The following is a 16,111-nucleotide window of genomic DNA, read 5'->3' as shown; positions in this document are numbered from 1 at the left end:
GAGGGAGTAACTGAGTTGAACTGTTTAGCAGAGAGAAGGGCTCCCAACAAAGCCAGTTACTTCAGAAAGCCACCTATTTGTAGCTCTTGCAGAACTTAGCCCAAAGCTTGACATGCAGTAGGTGCTCAATTAATGCCCCAAGAATGCACAAGGAGAAATGCTATTTTGCTAGCTGGATGATCTCAGGCAAGGCTCCAAGCTTCAATGTTTGCATCTGGAAAATGGGAATAATAACAATACCCCTTTGCTTAGGCTTGTTTTTTTTTGGAGGGGGGGCGGTATCTGGCATAATGGAAATAAAACGCTGGGCCCCCCTAGGACCAGGATGAGTAGCCATGTGGAATAGGTAACATCACAATCTGTCCTAAGTGCCAGACCCTCCCGTAGGCGTTGGTCCACCCAGCAGCACCACAGTGGAGGAACTGTCATCGTCACGGACGAGGAAGCTGAGGCACAGAGAGGCAGTGACTGGACCAAAGTCACCCAGCCTGAGTGGCGGAGCTGGGAGGCAACCCAGGCGTTCACCACGCTTTCGCCTAGCATGGTAAACATTCCTCTCCGCTCTGCCCACCTTTCCCCACGAGACCACAACTCCAGGGCGGAGGAGGGGCTGAGGCCGGGGCACGGCTCTTGTGATAACTGCATGGTCGCATCTAGAACGTGGCCCTGCAGGTCCTGGACCGGCATCCTGGGTCTCAGATGCACCCAGCTCTTCACTGTCCCGCACAGGCAGGACCTGCATCTAAGACCTGCTGTTTAAGGCCACAGGCTTTGGGACAGGCAGACCTGGTTTCGGGCCCCAGCTAATCCTCTACTGTGCTGTGTGACCTTGGGCAGATGACTTCCCCTCTCTGAGCCTCAGCGTCACATCTACAAAACAGTGGAGTAAGCTACCCTCCCCGATAGAGCCGCAGTGTAGATTCAATGAGCTAGAGAGCTGGGAGGCTCTTAGCACGTCCCAAGAGCCAGCAACCCACGGCCTTCTGGCTGGAGAGAGAGAGAGACCAGGGTCACCTCACCCCTGGGCCGTGGTCCTTCTCGTGCAGGGGCCGGGGAGAGAGATTCCAAGAGTGGCCTGGCGGGCTTTGTGGCCGCCGCCTGCGCGGTGTCAGGCGGCGGGTGATGGATCGGCTCGGACACACTCCACAATAGCTCGCAGACACTCTATTACCCGGTGATTGTCTGCCCAGCGGCCCCTCTCGGGCCGCGCTGCCACAGATAATGGCCCAGAACAAAGATGGCAGCTGCTTTGTAGGGGAACAGATTTGTGGCAAGTTGAGATAAAATAAAGAGGAAGGAGAGAGGGGAGAGGAGACGGTGGGGGGGGGGTAGTGGGGGGGGAGCTGGGGGTGGTGCTCGCAGCGAACATAAAAGGAAGAAGGAGGGAGCGAGGGGGAGCGAACGGAGGGCGAGAAGCCAAGATGTCGCGGGGAGGGCCGTGCGGTGGGGCGCGGGCCGTGAAAGGAGGCCCCGGGGGCTGGCTTTGTCCGGCCGTGATGACGATAATGAGGGTGATAATAATAATGAGGATAATGTGCCGCGAGCTCCTGGTGGTGTCCGTGGAAAGTGCCCCAGTCGCTGAGGCCAAACCGATCCTCTTCATCTCCGTCTTGACGCTCGTGCGGCGGTGGCTCCGGCCCTCCCCCGGGGCGGGGGGTGGGGGGCTCTCCGGTGGAGGTCCCGGCTGGGAGGTGCCCAGCCCAGCGAGGTGGTCCGGTTTCCAGCCTGCCACCCAGATCCTAGGCTTAAAGAAGGCTGAAAAATGGGGCAGGGTGGGGCAGACGAAGGGGTGCTCATCCAGCGGGGGGGCGTAGCTCCTTTGAAAGAGCCCCCCAAGTCCCCCTGCTCGCCACTCGGTGACTTCAGTTGACATCTCACTGGCACGCCCCGCTGCAGAGAAACCCAGGGGATGCCTTCTCTCCCGTGAGCCCACTGCTGCCCAGAGTAAAAGGCAGGGAGGTGGGGACTGGATGCAGGGTGGGGGAGTAGCTGTCTCCACCACAGGTGCCTCGGGGTGCGCGTTTCATGGGTGTTGGTTAGGCACCTTGACCCACAGCGGCTGGCCAAGGCGATGCCTCGCCTAGAAAGGGGGCAGTGTGACCCCCATTCTGCAGACCAGGCGGCTAAGGCCTAGAGAGCTGAGGTGACTGCCAAGGCCACACAGGAGGGCCAGCCCTTGGCCCCAGGGCAGTCCCATGCCCACGTCCATTCCCATGAACACAGCTCGGTCCGCATTTCTGCTGGATTTCTCTTCCTTGCCCCAGAATCTCTGAATGGGGCCATCTTCTAACTATTTGGGGCTGGGGTGGGTGGGGCCAGAACATGGATTTTATGATTTCAGGAGGGAGGACCGTTAGGGCAAGCTTCGAGGAGGCATGGACTGAAAGCAGACTGGGGGTGGCGATGGGGAGAACAGCGACAGTGATACCCGCCAGTCATTTCTGGTTAACATCTCAGTTGGAGCTTGCAGCTGCCTGGGAGTGAGTGAGTGAGTGAGTGAGTGAGTGAGTGAGTGAGGGCAGTTATTAGCAGCTTTGTGGAGCAGGTGGGGAACCAGGTGCTGTCACCCCGAAGCTGAAGAGACCGACCAGTCAGGCCTGACTGCTCATGCTAGGTGAGGTCCTCTGCCTAGAAGGCCCTGCTGTACCACACTCTCCCCATTCTTCAAGGCCTGGTGGGATGGCCCTTCCTCCAGGAAGCCCTCCCTGCTTTCTCCCAGGCTTGTCCGTACCTGGGAGAGCACTGGCCCTGGAGAAGGGCTGTGAGCGCCTGGATGGCAGGGATTAGGTCCCATTTCCCTTGTGCTGCCCCTCCCCTGCCCAGCCGGCACCACCCCAGGGACTTGCAGGGGTGGGCTAGGACGCCTGTACTATTGTGGGCTAGGGACATGGGCCACTGAAGCAGGTGACCTTAGGAAACATCCCTGCACACTCTCTGAGCCTCGGTTTCCTCATCTGTCAGTTGAGGGTAACAGCCATACCTATGTCGATTGTGAGGATGAGGCCAGGGGACAAAGGCTGAGAGCAGCACGGAGCTGGCACGTAGTAAGTGCTCAATGCACACTCCCTCTGCAGCAACACGGGGACAAAGCCGACCCTGCCTCTCGGGCTGAACAAACGAGGCGCCCTGAATAGTCTGGGCACCCGGAGCAGGGCCAGACGCAAAGTGTTGCTGGCAGTCTCGCCCTCTCACTGCATCCTATCTCGGCTCTAATCCCCAGCACCCCCGACCTTACCCCTCATGCCTCCTCTTTTGTGCCGTTGCCTCAGCCTCTCCCTACGTTAGACCAAGTGTTATGTCCCTGGTGGGGGCTGAGCAGAAGAGAGACGGTGGCAGGGAGCAGGGTGGGGACAGGGCACAGGAGGAAGACATTCCCCCCAAGTGTTTGACCAGTGCACTCGAAAGCTAAACTCTGCAGCCCACGTGGTGAGCTGTTCTGGAAGGCGTGGGGGCCGTGAAGCTCAAGGGTTTGGGTCCGCACTGAAGAGCCACCGTGGGCTTGTCCCCTCCAGACCCAGGCTTCGATGCCTCCGCCTGTCGCTAATCCTCACGCCCCCCAGGCTGGCACTTAGTCGCTGGAACAAACGCCACTCATTTGTGGCACTCTTAACCAGACAAGCTCCAGCCGTGGCTGCCTCAGCGCCCCCTGGGCTCGGGGGGCGCAGAGTCTGAGGCAGCACCGTGCCGGCAGAAGGAGGGCGCGGGAGGCGCACGCATCACCCCAAACGTCCCAGGGCCCGCATTTCAAAGCGGAGAAGGAAACAGGTGGAATTAATTGTAATCACAGGCTTGGTTTAACCCAACACAGCCCAGATGTTTTCATTTCGACCTGCCTTCGATGTGGAGGTATCTTTAACGCGATATTTTACATTCGCAGGTGCGTGTGTGTGTGTGCGCGCGCGCGCATGTGTGTTCTCCCTACCAAGTCTTCAAGATCCGGCGTCTTTCGCGTTTACTGCGCATGGCAGTTGGGACTCACCGCCTGCCGGGCGCTCCGCGGACAGCGGCTGCGGTGCTGGGCGGCGCGGTTCCAGAGAGCGGTGCTGTTTGCACCTGCTCGTGAACCAAATAATTTTTGACTTTTTTAAAATTTAATTTTTTTTAAGAAAAGCAAGTGCAGTCCTTCTCTCTCTATAGATAGATTCTCCAGCCCCCTTTCTCTCTATATTTAATTATATATGCATATATAATCTATATCTATTTGTGTATAGATACACACACACATATAGTTAAGCTGTTGAACCAGAACATTCTTTGAACTGATCCTGAATGGCTGGGTGATTCTTTTTTTTTTTTGTCTGGAGCATTGAGGCTGCTGGGCCACATTCAAGAGAAATTGGGGTGTCCTTGTGCCCCTAGGGCCAGAGCTCAGCGCCTGTCTCCTCTCTGAAGAAAAAGATATATAACGCCGAATGCTGTGAAATTTGCCGCTGTGAGAACAGCTAATTTTTCACACCCAGACGCACTGGCTGGGTTTGTTAAAGCCCAAGATAATCAAATAATCATTATAACTCATCTTCGCCCCTCCTGTCTTTCGCTCTTTGTACCATTAATGTCCCAGTGGGGAGCAGCTCTGGTGAGCTCAGACCTAGCCTATTTAGATAACCTTCCGGTTGGTCTTCTGAGAGCAAAATCTCCCTCCTGGAGTATCTTACAACAAATGAACCAATCCTCTCTAATCTTCTTATCGCTGTCGCCTCTGCTCCCGGCCTGGTTATCTCTCCGGCTTGCAAAGGAGAGAGAGAGAGGGAGAGACAGAGAGGGTGGGGGAGAGAGATTTATACATATATATATTTGTGTTTTCTGGAAATTTATATAAACATATGTATATGCATAAAATAATAAAAAGGAGATCCCGGGCAGGAAGCCGAGTTCTTTTCTCTCTCTCTCTCCCGGTGGGACAGCCCAGCGGCAGCCGCTTGGCCCCTCTGCCCACCAGAGAGGCGCAGAGAAGGTTCTAGGCCAGTGTGGACTCATCGTTCTCCACCTGGCAGGATTGGGAGGGGGCCGGACGGGGCAGAGGGGGTGGCTCCCCAGGCAGGACCCCAGCTCTGGCCTGGTCAGGTGGGGGGTCGGGGAGCAGTGCCCAGGTGGCCGGGTCCCACGGGGACCCACCTCCATCCGGCCCCGAGGTTCCTTCACTTCGGTCCCTCTGCTCCGCTTGCCTTTGCTCACTGCGGCCTATTTTCCTTTTCTCCTTCCTGAGTGCGTGTGCGTGCGTGTGTGCGTGTGTGTGTGCATGCATGTGTGTGTGTGTGTGTGTGTGAGTGAGAGTGAGCTCTGTAGCTCTCCTCCTTTCAGCCAGGCTCATTCCCTCCCTCTCCACTTGGGTCCCCGCTCCCTGTGTCTCTGTGTCTCTCTCTCTCTGCCTTTGTCTCCTCCTCTGGGTGTGTTTTTTCTCCTCCCTGTGTCTCCCTGGGTTGGACTCTCTTCCTGCCTCTGCCTCCGCGGCCCGCTTCCTCTGGGTCCATCCTCACCTCCGTCTCCCTCTCTCAGCTTCTGTGTTTCCTTCCCACTTTCTCTGCCAGCCCCTCCCTGCATTCCCCCCACCCCCTTCCCCTTCCCCGCCATCACCCCCACCCTGCCCTCCCTGCCCCCCACCCTCCACCACCTGCCCCAGCACCCCCTGCACTCTGGTGGCCTCCCTCACCTCCGCCTGCACTCCCTCCTCTCACCGCCCCCCATCAGTCTCACCTCCATTCCTCCCTTAATTTCGGATGAATATACTCTAGCCAAGGAATGGGGAGAGAGAGAGAGAGACAGAGAGAGAGGAATCTTCTAAATAAATCATTTCGTCATGTGAGCAGCTAATCTGCAAACGACGGTGGCTATTTATTGAGTTTTTAGCAGCGCATGTTAAATAGTGATAGGGAGGCCACATTTACAAAACCCCGCCAGAGCACTGGGGAGGGATTTTGAACTTCATTGCCCAGGAAGAAAAATGGTGGAGACAGAGATAAGAGGGCGGCGGAGCTTTGGCCCTGAACCGTTGGCGGGAGCAATTAAGCAGGCGGCAACTCCCCCCAACCCCCCCATCCATCCCCCAGCCGAGTGTGCTCAACGCCCCCCACCCCCACCGACCCACCCCTTCCGGAAGCCACTTCTGTGTTATAGCCGAGCCAGACACGGGTGGGGTTTGAACACAGCTGCCACCACTAAGTGGGCCTCATCGGGCAAAAAACTTCACCCCCTCCCCGTACCTCAGTTTCCCCATCCAGTTCCTCCCCCAGGAGTGCTTGACACCTGAAAGGAAAAAATTACTCGCTTTGATAAGGGAAGAGGAACTTTTAGAATTAAAATCGATGTTCATATTCCAAGTAAAATGACAAAATTTTTTCCAAATTATTTTTCACAGAAAATTGTCTTAAATGTGGGTACATTTTAATGTATTGGGTATGCTGGTGGTTGGGGGGGCTCCCAATTGTGAGCACGGGGATTCTTGGTGTTCTTAAAATAGCTCTGCTGCTGCTGCTGCTGCTAATAATAATAATAATAATAATAATAAAAATATTGATAATAATACCTGCTTCCTCTTTTTTGAGTGTGTGCCATGTGGTGGGCACCCTGTTCTGTGCCTTCCTGATCTTATTTTAGGTGATTTTAGCTTATTTCCTTGTCTCTCAACCCTTTCCCAGGGACATTAGATTGCGTTTCACACCACACAGGGTAGACGAAGATCGAGATGCAGAATTGAGAACCGGAGAGACAGCAGTTCAAAGTAATGGCAGCTGTGGCCCGGTGCTGGGCTCTGAGGGTAATAAGCTAAACAGGACCCAGCCTTGGAACTCCGAGCCCTCATGTGGGGACCAGGGAGACACACTTAATGCTGCCCAGCAGTGGACTGGCCTGCTTTGCAAGGTGGTGAGCCCCCTGTCGACAGAAGTCAATCAAGCTCACACATCCTAAAAGGAATTCCTATGTCGAGCATGAAAGCAGATTAGATTCTGGGCTCAGACTGACCAGGATTTGAACCCTGGCCCTGCCCCTGGGTGGGGGAGGGAACTAAAGCCCGTGCTGTATGTCAGTGTCCTCGGCTGTGAAATGTAAAGCGGGTGTATTAATACCTCACAGCGCGGGTAGATGAGAGCGCTGGAGAGTTTATGCAAACAGCCTGGCAAACAGTACTTGCTCAATAAATGGCAGCTGCTCGGTGAAAAAAAAAATTACTTCTGGGTCTTCTGCTTGCTGGCCTCCCAAGGAGGGGGTGATGACTGAGACTGACGCCCACACACAGCCAGTTCTAGTAAACAGAGTGTTTGTTGATTGACTATTTGATAAATAGGCAAATAGTAGCCACAAGCGGCCACTGCAGATACGGTCGGCTTCTGTGCATGCCATTCGGCCCACCCCGGGCAGTTCAGAGGACAGTCCTCAAACATGCCTACGCCCACCACCTGCCTCTCCCTGCCTGGGGGCGGGGCTTCCTGTGCCCACAGGGGTGAGCTCGGTCCTCACTCGGGGTAGGTCAGAACTGCCAGGAGGTTAATGTCCCCAGAGCCACCCTCCATCAACAGCTGATGGGAGCAGGAGGGGCAAAACTCGCAGCGTCCTTGCCCTTCCCAGGCACGTGCTGCTGTCTCCCGGTGGGGACAGCCCCGTTGTCCACAGCGGTCACCGCCTATCCACGTGTCCTCTGTTGTTTTTCTCTTCTTCCTTGCCCTGCTGTCTCCCCGCCGCCTCCCTGAAGCTGGTTGCGACCATCCCCCCCGGAGAAACGCAGGGTCTGCCTGCTGGGAGCCCAGCCTGGTGCAGCAGCTGACACTTGCACTCCTTGCGGCGCCTCTCTCCCCCACAAACAAAACATTTTTTTCTCGCCTTTTCACATGTACAACAACTCCAATGGGCTGGGCGCTGTGAGGAGAGGAGGGGAGGGGGCACGGAGAACTTCTAAAGAGCCGGTCTCGCCCTCGTCTCGGAGGGTCGACACTGGCTGGAGAGCTGAAGGAGGGTGGGCTTACAGGGGGTGGGTAAAGGACCCCCCATGCAGGGAGAACAGTGTGCATGGGCCCTGTCGGGGGGAGGTGGGTGGTACGTTTTGTCAGAGAAGGAGTGGACAGGGCCCCCTGCAACTCCCTGTGTGATCTGCGGGAACTCGCATCCTGTCCCTGAGTCTCAATGTCCCCATCTGTCAAACGGTCCAATATGCCACCTGCTCCGTCCTGCCACTTCTGCAGAACGGGATGTGGAAACAGGGCGGTCCATCGTGGCAAAGGTGATGTAGGGATGCGACCCAAAGATAACAAGTCACCTATTCTTTCGATGGCCGCTGGGGGAGCACCTGCTGCTGAGTCACCTTCAAGGCTCGGTCTCCTTCACTGTTCTTCCTCTGAGCCTTTGCTCTCATGCGGGGACATTCTAGGGGGAGAGAGTGCCCAAGAACAAAGTTACAAAATGTAGATGCACAGGGATAAATTTTATGGGGGGAAAAAAGCAGAATAAGCAGACAGTGTGGGAGAGGGGACATGTTTTAGACAAGGCCTCTGGGAGCAGCATTGGAGGCAGGCAGAAGGGCCCACTGTGGGGAGAGGAGCAAACCAGGCAGAGCACACAGCAGGTGCAAAGGTCCTGGGGCAGCGTGATTTGCTGGAGGTTTAGCAAGGCGGCCAGTGTGGCTGGGACACAGTAAGCAAGGCGACATGGGAGGTAATGGGAGTGGAGATCAGAGAGGTTGTGGGAGTTCAGAGCCCACAGGGCCTGTGGGGTGCCAAAAGGGAGGAGTTCGCTTTTAATCCGAGTGAGCCAGGCTCTGGGAGTCAAAGCTGGGTGGATGACATCATTTGATTTATATTTAAGGATCACCCCGGCCGCTGTACGGAGAAAGGCCCATCAGGGGGCAAAGCAGAGGCAGGAGGGCGATGGAGGGGTCCCTTCCCTCTCTAGCCCACTCCCCAACCCGTCACATTGGTCCCTGCTTCCCACGCACACACGTCCCTCCAATGGCCAATCCCCAGGCCTCTCGCCGGCCAGGGAGTGACGGGCTGCAAATGAGGGGGCAGGCAAGCGCCTCTAATTTCCACACGTGCCGTGGGTAAAGGCTGTGGCAATGTGCAATTAAACTCTGGGTTTTAAAAACACGGTAATAAGGGACACGGGCCGAGGAGGCAGCCTGGTAATTTAAATGATATCCAGTGCGAATATGGAGTGTCTAAATGTTCTCTTCCAGAGATTTATATCAGCATAGACCTGCCTCATTCATTTATTTAGTTAACTAGCTGCTCACGGGCGCAGCCTCCCAGCCGCACTGGGGTGGACGGCAGAGACCTGGGTGGACGCTGGGGGCGGCCTCCTGCAGGGCGGGCTGGGGAAGGAGGTGGGGAAGGTAAGGACCACAGTGACCACTGGCCTGTGCTGAAGGCCTACTGTGTGCCTTGCATTCAAAAATCTATTGCGAACCCTGGCTTGGGTAGCTCAGTGGATTGAACTCAGGCCTGAGAACCAAAAGGTCGCCAGTTGGATTCCCGGTCAGGGCACATGCCTGGGTTGCGGGCCAGGTCCCCAGTGGGGGGTGTGGGAGAGGCAACCACATACTGATGTTTCTCTCCCTCTCTTTCTCCTTCCGTTCTCCTCTCTCTCTAAAAATAAATAAATAAAATATTTTAAAATCTATTGTGAGAGTTAAAAGTGATGATATTCAATCTGTGTGATGAACTGCCTCATGCACGTGAGGAAACTGAGGCACAGGGAGGAGAAATGACCTGTTCAAGGTCACACAGCTAGGGAATGGGATAGAACACAGGCCTCTGTGCACCAGAGCTGGGGCTTTGTCCGTGACCGAACCTCACATACCAGTTCCTGGCCTCCGGGCCTGCCTTGGGTGGCCGTCCCCCATCTAATGGTCGTGAAGCTGTCAGAATTCACCTGAGGGCCCTGGGCGCAAAGTCGTCACCTCGTTTGGTCTCTCCAACCTGCGTGGGACTTGAGAGATCACACAGGCCGGGGATCTCGAACTCAGATCCTTCCAGGGGCTGACAAGGTGATGCTTTGAAGGGAAATCAGCAGGCCCCTTGGCCCGGCTTTCTTCTGTTAGAGACGTAGCCTTGAGAAATGTTCCACTTCCATCTCTGCGTAAGAAAAACAGCAGTGCAATAGCAGCGCTGCATGTTGGGGAGGCAATAGGGAGTGGTGGGGACTGTGGCGTTCTGGAGGGCCTGGGGGGCAGCCGTAATTCAGCTCTAGCTAAGTGTTCCCTCCTGAAAAGTGGACCCACAGCTGCCAGAACCTCGAATTGTTGAAAGGTGTTGGTATCATCCAAAATCCCTCTTCTTCATTGTGAGACCGACTTGTGAAAAGATGCTCCAAACAAAAACACATCTGCAGTCCGGCTTCTGCTTGGGCAACCCTGTCTGGAGTGCCCAGTCCCACCGATGTCTGCACAGCACAAACGGGGTGGCTGAGGGCCAGGGAGGGGGTGTGCTGCTCCCACGCTCACACGGGACTTGGGAGGTGGGGCATGAACGTGGAACCCAGGACCCTCGCCCCTCATCAAGCCCACCCCTGGCCTCTGCACTGCTCCTGCCAAGGGGGGGAGCCTTTCCTCCACTCTCGTCTCGTCTCCCTGGGCCTCACCCACCCTCCCAGCCCCAGCCTGGGTCCCTCGGCTGCTGGGAGGCCGGTCTGACCACCGTAGCCCGTGCAGAAGGCCTACTGTGTGCCTTGCATTCTAATTCCCACACTTCGAGCTCCCGTATCAGTGCCCCTGACCTCATTCCCCTGGGCGTCTCCTTCAGGACTTCTGCTCTGTGAAAACAGTGCCTGTGCTCTTACTTACTGAAAACTTTCTTTAAACTATTTCCTTAAAAAACCCAATACGTTATTTTTTAATGCATGTATTTATTCATTTTTAGAGGGAGGGGAGGGAAGAAGAAAGAGAGGGAGAGAAACATTGATTGGTTGCCTCTTTCCTTGTGCCCCGGCCGGGACTGAACCCACAACCCAGGCATGTGCCCTGATGGGAATCGAACCGGCGACCTTTCACTTTGTGGGATGAAGCCCAAGCGACCGAGCCACACCGGTCAGGGCCCCAGGTCCATTATTTGAAAAGAAAACTAAGAACACTCTGGTACGTGGAGAATCACTTTGCTATAAAGAGAAAGTAGCAGACCAAATACAGTGATAAGATGCCAAAGTTACTAGTCACCTTTTGACAAACAAAAGTAAACTTTTGTTTACATGGTTCCCACCTGAAACCGGCGCTCTTTGTTAAAAAAGGAGCCGAGCAAACACATACCTACCTGCCCACTGACCAGCCCTCCCACACTGGGCTATGCCCGGGCAAAACAAGGTCACCAAAGGACACGCACAAGGGCATTTATAGAAGCTTTATTCATATCGGCGCCACCCTGGGGACTATCCAAGTGTTTGGCCGAAGGACAGTGGGTAACCAACGGTGCATGTATTCAGTGGAATACCACGCAGCAGTGAAAAAGAATGCACCGCGAACACGCTGCACAGCACAATGATATTCATGGACGTAACGTTGAGTGGAAGAAGTGCACCCAAGAGGCCACGTGCTTGTCCATCCAGCGACGACTGGGCACATGAATGCGGTCCATCCACACGGTGGGATGTGATTCGGCCTCGAGAAGGAGTGAAACGCCGAGACGCTACGACACGCAGGAACCTTGGGAACATGGTGCTGAGTGAAAAGGGTCGGACACGAAGGCCGTGTAGCACCTGATTCCATTGATGGGGCACGTCCGGGACGGGCTGGTCCGTGGGGACAGAAAGCAGGTGAGCGTCTGGTTGCCAGGGGCCGGGGGTGCGGGGGACTGGGGGCCGACGGCTGAAAGACACGGAGTCTCTGTTTCGGGTGGTACAATACTCTGAGAGGGATCGGGGCGATGGTGTTAGAACACCGTGAATATGCTAAAATCCATCACATGGTATACTTTGAGCGAGTGAACTGTGTGGTGTGTGAATTATATCTCAAGCTGCTTTTGTTTAAGGGTACACACTAAGTGATTGCGTTGGACTGGAGTTCGAGAAGGGGCAAAACTACTCTTAGGAGAACGGAAGTCGGAGCGGTGGTTGTGCTCGGTGAGGGCACTGACTGGGAGGGCCCTTGGGGCTGGTTCTATGACTTGATCCGGATGGAAGGGGGGTGGGGCTGCTTGCCAGCTGTGTGACCTTGGGCCAGCTACTCACCTCACTGGGCCTTAGTCTCTCTTCTCTCCGATGGAGGTGGCAAGGGTCCCTTGCCCACTCGCGTTGTGCGAGGCCTGAAAACGGGATAAGCCCTGAAAGATGCTCTTCTCCAGCGTCAGCCTGGGCATGGGGCACCTGGAATTTTGTGTTCAGGGGTCCGGGCGGTGCATTTCAAGCCGGCTCCCAGGGCACGCTGAGGCTGTGCTGCAGGTCTGGGGACCACGCTCTGGAGCAGCCAGGCTCTGACGCACTTAGCACACTGCGCATGCTGCGTGAACGCAAGTGCTGCTCAGCCGACGGAGACTGGCACCCACTGCCTTAAGGCGCCGTCTTTCCAGAGCTTCCTCCTCTCACCCAGGGCCCCCACCCCTGCCCACTGCTCCCTAATTCCTTTCCTCCGCGAGGGGCAGCAGGACCCCCTTCCCCTAGAGCCCCTTGGCCTGGTCCCGCCCGCACATGCTTCCGGGGCCTGGTCCACCCCTCCAGCCACGGGGGCAGGTTCCTTCCGCCCAGAGATACCTTGGGTAGGTTTCTAGGAACAGCTGCCAGCAGCTGCGATATAATGACCGCCCGGAGAGTCGTTAGGAGATAATTAATATTTGCAGCACAGAGCTGTGACTGCTGAGCTGCCCCCGCCCACAGAGCTGGGGTCTCCAGACCTTCTCTGGGCGGGTGGGGACCTCAGACCCTCCGGGCAGCAGCGTCTTGGGGGCAGGGGAGGACTCTGGATGCAGGGGCTGGGGCGTGGTCGGTGGAGTCTGTTTGGGGGGGCTCTCCTTCTACCCAGCTGTCAGAGTTGGTGGCTTCCAGCGGCTGCCAGGCTGGATGCATCACCAGGAGTGGTCAGAGGGTCACCAGGGCCAGGGCTCAAGGTGGCTGCGGCCCCTCCTCGCACCTGAGGCCAGCTGGCCTTTGGCGGTTGCCATGGCGATGCCTGTCCCCAGCAGTTGGGCAAGGACGTTGCAGCAGCAGCAGCAGCGGCAGCAGCGGTGGCAGCTGTGTGTGAGTGCTGGAGAGCGAGACAGTCTGCGCCGGCTCCCCTCCGGTTCTCCATCTGTGAGGGGCAGACAGCTCAGGCACCCAGAGTCGCCTCCCACGACGCTCGTCCGGGGACAGCGGTGGCTGGAGGCCTGGGCCCTGGTCTGCTGCGGGCCGTTGGCTTGCACTGTGACCCCACAGGAGCCTGACTGTGGTCTCAACTCATGCCTAGTACCTTTGAGGCCCCTCCCACCGGCAGACCACCGAACTCTCTGGAACCTCAGTTTCCAGCTCTGCACTCAGAGGACTGTGGTTAGGATTAAAAGAGATGATGTAAGCAAAACGCTTAGTTCCGCCTGGGAACAGGACCTTGCCACTCCCAGGCGGTGGGTCCCAGAAGCTTAACAGGGAAAAAAGGACTTTTTCTAAGGTGTGGGCTTCATTATTAAATGCCTACTGTATACCAGCACTGTGCTCCACGGTAATGTACATTCCTTCCTCCACTGGTTCCTTCCTGAACATCAGCTGTCCCGTCTCATTTAACTCTCACCCTCTTCCTGCAAAGTTGGCCCGATCGTCCCCACGGTACAGATGAGGAAACTGAGGATCAGAAGGTCAAGCCAGTGACATCCCCAAGGTCACACAGCGAGGACACCGCAGAACTGGAGTTCCAACTCCCAAAGCCCCACGTTCCCCTCTCCATCACGGATCTCACTGGCCTCTTGTTTTCTGGGCCGGCCTGACCTCAAATCCCGGCTCTACCACGTCCTTGCAGCGTGACCTTGGCTGAGTTACCTTTCTGAGACTCAGCGGCGTCTCTGCAGAACAAGGGTCACAGCAGGACCTGCTTTACAGACCCCCCGTGTGGATTTAGGTGGGCGTGCGTTAAGCGTGTGGTATACAGCGAATGCCCGCGAGTGGACTTGTTAATTCCACTGTCACCGTCATTATTATTTCTCCATCTGTGGGAGCTTGGGCCCCATCCTCTGTGAGTTCCCAGTTCAGAGGGTGGGAGGGGCGGGCATTGCCCTGTGGACGTGGAGTGACCCTGGACTTTGGAGTCTGGTCTGGGTCACGGGGCTCAGCGACGAGCCCTTTCAGGGAAGCTGAGGGCCGGAGGGGCTGCCGGTTCCGGATGCTCTCAGCCTGCTTTCTCATCGCCTGCCTGTGCCTGTCACGCAGCATCAGGCCGGGTGTGTGAGCGTGGCGGGGGGCCGGGGAGGGCGGGCGCGCCTTGCCCTGGGAGGCTGCCTTCTGTCGCTAGACAAACAAGTGCACAGCACCCACGCTCGCTCGGAAATGGAGTGAGGCATTAAATACAAGGAAACCGCGGAGACCGAGGTGGAAGGCCGGCTCCTGGGACCTAACGGGCGGGAGTTACTCGAGACGCAGTCGGAGCTCCTGGTGCCCCTGCCCGCAGCTGGGGGCTGACCAGCACCTCTCCAGATGGCACGTGGAGGCTCGTGCGGGCTGCAGTGTCTGCCTGGTGTCTGCCACTGCCCCGCCGAGCGCTGTCAGGCACCTTCAAGGTCGTCATGATGGCCCCCCCCCCACCCCACTTCTGAGCAGCTCTTCCAGGCTGAGCATCTTCCCCATGTACCCCAGTCAGCATGGCCCTAGAGTATGGCCGTGGCCCAGCCCTGCTCGGGGTCCCTCACTCACACAGCCCTGGAGAAACTGCTGGGGAGATAGACAGGCGGGGGGCCACACCTCGACTCTGCCCCTCCGAGGCTGTGTGACTCTGGACAGGTCGCCTGACCTCTCTGAGCCTTCTCAACCTTCCTGTTTGTAAAATGGCAAGTGTACTAGCACCTACATACGGGGTAGTCATGGAGATTAAAGCCAAGGGTATAGAGTCCCTAACATGTAGGCAGACTTGATCAATGATGGCACCACTATTAGTTACTACGTGACCTCGCACAAGGGACCCGAGCTCACGTTGTAAATCTGAGCCATAAGGATAACTCCGCACCTACCCCAGGGTGGACGGCAAGCCTGTGCGGCGGAACACCTGTGCGTTTTCTTCCCTCTCGCTCCTTGGACGAGTAACAGGGGGATAACAGGAATAGCTAAGATTTTGGAGCATTTACATGGACGCAAGCCTGTGCTGCCCAATAAGTAGTCATTGTGGCTCCTGATTTATTTATCCATTGTGGCTTTTAAAATGAAAATGAAGTAAAGTGAAAAAATTCCTTCTCTTCTCTCACAGCTGTGGCTGTGTTTCAGGCTAGCCCCCCGTGGCTCCGTGGCTCCGTGGCTCCGTGGCTGGGGGCTGCCACGTTGAAGAGCACAGATGCAGAACGTTTCTGTCCCCGTGGAAAGTTCTTTTGGATGGCGTCGGTTTGGCCCAGCCTGTCTCAGACGGAACGTGCACGGGAGCCAGTCGCCGAGGGTACGTGGGGTTAAGTGCAGACTCAGATGCGGAAGCCTGGGGCGGAGCCTGAGACCGCACTTCCGCCCAGGTCCGCGGACCACACTTCGGGGAGCCAGGGCCTCGAGCTGGGCTGCCCGGGGCGGTGGCCGGTCCCCTCACGGGGCGCTGGAACTGCGGCGTGTCCAAACTGAGATGTGTGTTCAATGCAACGTACACGCCGAGTCTCAAAGACGTCACACACACACAAAATTCAAACTATCTAGTTGGTGCGTTTTATACTGATACCATGTTGAAATAATATCTTACATACATTGGGTTGAATAAAATATGTTTTGCAAAGTAATTTCACCTGTTGCTTTTTACTTTTCCTCCCCAATGTGTCCAGTGGAAATTTTAGAGTCACCGTGTGGCTCCCCTCTTTCCACTGGGCAGCACCGATCGTGGCCCCGCCTGAGTGCTACTTATGAACGATCTTATTGCTGATGTATAGTCTTAACCATACATCTTCACCTGTACCCTTCCTTCCCATTTCCTCCCGCCCCACCCTCAGTGGTTTCCTGGGCATTTTTCACTCCAACCGAAGGGTGAGATCGTGGGCCGCAGGGCCCTCCGACC

This window comes from Phyllostomus hastatus, unplaced genomic scaffold, assembly GCF_019186645.2.
Source record: "Phyllostomus hastatus isolate PE091 unplaced genomic scaffold, TTU_PhHast_1.1 phas_contig_1162, whole genome shotgun sequence".
Lineage (NCBI taxonomy): Eukaryota > Metazoa > Chordata > Mammalia > Chiroptera > Phyllostomidae > Phyllostomus > Phyllostomus hastatus.
Note: the sequence above shows the minus strand (reverse complement) of the source record.